Genomic DNA, 6000 nt, shown 5'->3' on the forward strand with positions numbered 1-6000 from the left:
TTAATTTTATATCGTTATTAAAAAAATAAAGCTCATTAAAATGCTTAATTATTTAAAAGAATTAAGAAACAATTGAAATTTAGTTATGTAATAATTTTCATATAATATGATTTTTAATGAAAATTACTTAAACAATTCTATTAAAAGTTTTTCATTTAAAAGTTTTATATGTACTCCCTGTATTACTAGCTTAAGTACTCGTAGGTACTAAAGTTCACTTCGCAATATCCAGACATAAAATCGATGGCAGCAAAGTAGATACGGACAATAATAATAGCAATTTTTCAGGAGAGCACATCAAGTAAAAGATAGTGACCATTTCGACATTTATGTATCAATTAACTTGAAATTTTCCATGATGATTTAAAATATCATTTTTTATTTATTATATAACAGGTTTTATAGCTATTTCGTGGTTTTTATGAAAAAATGTTTACTTTGTAAAAGCCTCAACGTAATAGAAGTAATCTGCCTGATATCCGTTTATTCCTTTTAATCAAAATAGAGCTCATTTTAATTAAAATATTTAATAAATTAAGGTAACAACCTCCAGAACTATTTTTTAATGATATCTAAGCGACATAGAAACAGTATTCAACATTTTTGTACTAAAATTTTGTAGATGTCTTCATTTACTTTGCGTATAACATTTCACATAGCTTCATCTACGTCTCTAAGTTAAACTCATTTAATTTCCGAAACCACAAATGTTTTGTTTTAATAATAATGCATATGCAATAATACTATTTTATTCATTATTTATTCATAATAATTATATATTTTTATTTATGAACAAAACTATTTTAAGTAAATTATACTTTAGATTAACTATAAAAAAAACCATTTTTTTATTAATTAATATAAATAAAGTATAATGCTAACATACGGATAAAAAAATGAATATCACTGTTTTTTAAAAGTATAATCACCCTTGAAATTTACAAAATATCAGGCTATTTTTAATCAATCAGTTAAGTGTTTTTTTCAGTTAAGTTATTGGTAGCGAGCTGTGCCCGCGGTTCCACCCGTGTATAACTTAAAGAAATCACTAAAAGCGGACTTATAGTATTTCAGTAATAACAACATTTTTAGTTTAATTTTCGTGAGATATTAGTATTTAATGGTTTTCGCCGCACCCAGATCTAGATAGGGCAACATACAATTGGTCATGAGAAAAACTTACAACTCAACAATTATTATCACTTTCAAACTACTTCTAATGGAACAAAAAGAGATCAAAACGTTAACGATGAGGTGCGAATAAACTAAGTTATTATTTAAATTCTGCGTCGTCAACTGCTGTTAATTTTATTACGCTACTGTGTTTGATATTTTTGTAAAAACCATCGTAGGTATCTTGATATAAACTAATATTTTAATTTATAATTTTAACAAAAAGTGCGATAAATTAACCGCGTACCCGCGTAACCGCGTATGCGCAAGATGTGATAAGTGACTGATGTCTTTGTTTGCGGTTCAATCATCTGTGGATACTCCGAAGTAAAGGCGGGGAAATTCAAATGTCCGTTTTTTAAAATTCGAGTGTAGATGTATTCATTTACGTATCAAAAAATTGTAATTGCTTAGAAAAATTAAAAACTTTAATACAGACTTGAATACTAGACAGACTTTAATAAGCTTATTTTCGTAAAAAAAAAAACATTTTCACAAAAATGCAGATGTCCGTATCTACTTTGCTGCCATCGAAATTATAATTGATTTCTTCTATTGGGCTTACTTATAAACGTTGGTAAGTGAGTGATTACTTAAATAATGCCGTGTCTTCTTCTTTTGAATGTCAAATCAATAATGACAAAGTGGAGCCATGCTTAGAACCGTTTATAAGTAAAGCCGTAAAGCATTATGATGATCGCTAGCGAGTGGCCGTCTATATTAATATATAACAAAAGTTTAAAAATATTACAATATAATTATGGTATTTGTAACGGGGTCATTATTTAAAAGTATATTTTGATTTAAAAAGGATTTATTTGAAATTGTATTTTTGACATACATTCGTGTCTGATTAATAAAACGTTTTACTTGGCTCATTATTTATTTCTTAAATACTACAACTCACTTACTAACTAACGCTAACAAAATCTTCCCTCAAAATCTAATCTCTTGTCACACAATAAAAGTAATTAATTTGCTTTTTGCAAGCTCGTCTGGGTAGGTACCACCCACTCATCAGATATTCTACCGCAAAACAGCAATACTTGATGTTGTTGTGTTCCGATTTGAAGGGTGAGTGAGCCAGTGTAATTAGAGGCACAAGGGACATAAAATCTTAGTTCCTAAGGTTGGTGGCGCATTGGCTATAAGCGATGGTTGACATTTCTTACAATGCCAATGTCTAAGGGCGTTTGGTGACCACTTACCATCAGGTGGCCCATATGCTCGTCCACCTTCCTATTCTATAAAAAAAAAATTATTAATCTCAAGAGAGATTAGCCAACTGCGCAGTGTGTACGTAAACACAGGTGCATTCTCTATTCTCTAACTCTTATAATCCGATGGAACGGTAATCCGACACAACCGGAAAGAGTTCAGGCGCAGGACCAAAGGCTTTACGAGCTTTCCTAGGCAAGGGAGTACACACACACACACTTCCAACTTCCAGACTCCGGGCTGCTATTAAAAATTTTTCGGCAGAGAAAAACAATTACGTTTTATTGGCCCGATCTGGGATTTGAACCCAGGATCTCCGGGTCTGCGGCCTTATACATAACGAGGCGCATACTATAGTGTAATACTAATGCCATTAACTTGCAAATTATTATCATTCTTAATATTAATTAACTTGATCACAATTCCAAGAATTTGACAATTACTATCAATACTCCTCTACACTCGTTTCCTTACTTCACCTGACCGCATCACTATATTCCATTTGCAACCTTTTTTCCACTTACCTCAAATTCTTACTATAAAGTTATAAATACTATAAAGTATTTAAGTTAAAATGTATTTAAAATAAAAAGTCAAACATTTTCGTTACATAGTGTTATAAAAATAACTTAATTTCAAGGTTATTTTTTATTTCAATTAGGTGGAACAGTTGAAAATTGAATTCGGCTATTTTTATTACTAAAAAATTGACGTTGAACGTTGAACGTCATAATTTTTTACCTATTATAATTTTAATTGCCATCAAAATATATTTTGTTGCAAATGATCTTTTGTTATTTTCGTATTTATTTCTTAATTTTAAAATTGCCTTGCAATTAAACAGTTGAATTATTCACGTACTTTTTTATTATTTGCATAAATATCTCGAAACTTAATAATATTTAAAAAAGGAAGACCTTTTAAAGTTATGACTAAAGAGGTTTTTTTAATTAATTTAAAATTTAAATTAAATTTATCATTCTCACTACAAGTCCAAGAGACAAGTGATCAGACTGATATTATATTCATTTTTATAGCTAGTCATTATGTATATGAATCCCCAATCAATTTGGTGTTTAATTTTGTTTAATTTGATGACCTGTATTCCAAAAATCATTTTCGTAATTTATAGCAAAAAAAACTCACCAATATTTAATTGAATTCGCAATCTACTACAACATTATTTTAAATTTAAATTAGGAGAATTAATATTATCACGATATAGACCGAATCTCATTAACTTATTTACATCGAACAATAAGAGATAATATATATATATATATATAACATGTATGACAAATTATTATTCACACTGCGTTCGTTTCGGTTGTATAATGTTGATGCAAATTTTAACTGTGGGTGTCGTCATCTTACTGATACTGGATCGATGGAAACCAAATAAATTAGTGAAATTACATCAGCAACTTGGAAATGATTGGAAGTATTTTCATATTATCGGAAATGCAGTTAATTTTATAGGAAACAATGAAGGTAGGATATTTTAAGCAATTTCTAGTGATTAGTATTTACGGATTATTCGGATTTATATATATATATGTACACGCATTAAAGTTACTTTTAAAGCTTCAACCCCATTATTATTGAATATATAATAGTAATAGTAACAGCCTGTTAATGTCCCACTGCTGGGCTAAGGCCTCCTCTCCCTTTTTTTGAGGAGAAGGTTTGGAGCTTATTCCACCACGCTTTTCCAATGCGGGTTGGTGGAATACACATGTGGCAGAATTTCGATGAAATTAGACACATGCAGGTTTCCTCACGATGTTTTCCTTCACCGAAAAGCACGAGATGAATTATAACAGAAATTAAGCACATGAAAATTCAGAGGTGCTTGCCCGGGTTTGAACCCACGTTCATTTTTTTTTTTATTTTTTTTTATATTCGCCGGGAGGGCAAATGACTCTACTCCACCTGATGGTAAGTGGTAGTAGAGTCCAAACGCGACGACGGCCAGTACAGACGGAAAAAACGTTCTGCACTAGCCGCCTTCGCCTTGCCGGCCCGCAAGATGCCACTTCACGTCTCGTTTGAAGGAACCCGGGTTGTAAGAGGAGGGGAACACGTGAGCTGGTAAGGAATTCCATTTTTTGGAAGTGCGACAAAGAAAGGAGTTGCCAAATTTCTTTGTTCGCGATAGAATTGATGTCACAGTTAGGCGGTGACATCGAGAACCAGCTCGCGTGGTCTTAAGAAGGAAGGGGGAAGCAGGAATTAGAGAGAATAATTCCTCAGAGCACTCGCCGTGATACAGTCGATAGAAAGCGCTCAGTGCTGCTATCTCACGACGCAATTGTAAAGGTTCAAGGGTGTTTGTGACCTTTACGTCGCCAGTAATGCGTACGGCACGTCGCTGCAACCGGTCCAAGGCCTCAAGTAGGTACTTAGCGGAGCCATCCCAAAGGTGCGAGCAATATTCCACGCAAGACCGTACCTGTGTTTTGTACAGCAGGCACAGTTGTTGTGGCGTGAAAAAGCGCCGCACCTTGTTCAGAACTCCGAGTTTCCGTGGAGCTGTTTTTATAACAGCCTCGATTTAATCCCTTGGACTAAGGTCGCAGCGAACGTCAATCCCCAGCATGGTGATTTTGCTTTGCATCACCAGCGGAGTACCACAGAGGGAGGGAAGAGGGGAAAATGTTGACTTTTTCACCGTGAGAGCGCATACCTGTGTTTTCTTGGCATTAAACTCAACAAGATTATCAGAGCCCCATTTGGCGATGAGCTCTAACGTCCTATCGAGTTCAATGACAAGATTCCTCCGCCTCTCCTCAATTTCCGCTCGCCCAGCCACTGCACGTCCGTGGTATCCACCATGCACTGTACTATCGTCTGCATAGCAATGTATGTTCCCAAGAGAGAGCATATCATTGATATGCAAAAGAAAGAGTGTGGGAGATAGCACAGATCCCTGGGGGACCCCAGCATTCACTACATAGAATTGTGAAGCGCAACCATCAACTAAAACACGAAGGCTACGCTTGTGTAGGAAGCTGGCAATCCAGGTGCATAGCTGAGCAGGCAGACCATATGCCGGCAGCTTGGAGAGAAGACTTCTGTGCCAGACCCTGTCGAAAGCCTTGGAGATATCGAGGCTGACAGCCAACGATTCTCCACGCTTGTCGATAGCTTCACCCCAGAGGTTCGTTACGTACGCTAGAAGATCACCTGTGGACCGTTTTGGTCGAAATCCGTATTGACGATCATTAATTAAAGAGTGATCTTCTAGGCAATGGATCAGTTGGTTGTTTAAAATCCGTTCCATCACCTTACAAAGTACTGAGGTGATAGCTATTGGCCGATAATTTGCCGGGTCAGACCGATCCCCTTTTTTGGGAACCGCTTGCACATTAGCTCTTCTCCAAGCCTCCGGCACACTTCCCGAAGAGAGAGAAAGTTGGAACAGGCGCGTTAACACAGGAGACAGCTCCGCTGCGCACTTCTTCAGCACTATGGCTGGTAATCCATCGGGACCGCTAGCTTTCCGTACATCAAGTGATTGCAGCTCCGCACGCACATCACGTTGCCTGATTTTGATGTCAGGCATCGTATGGCCACATGCAGGTATTGTAGGTGGCAGTGCACTACAAT

This window comes from Nymphalis io, chromosome 5 (genome assembly GCF_905147045.1).
Source record: "Nymphalis io chromosome 5, ilAglIoxx1.1, whole genome shotgun sequence".
NCBI classification, from domain to species: Eukaryota; Metazoa; Arthropoda; class Insecta; order Lepidoptera; family Nymphalidae; genus Nymphalis; species Nymphalis io.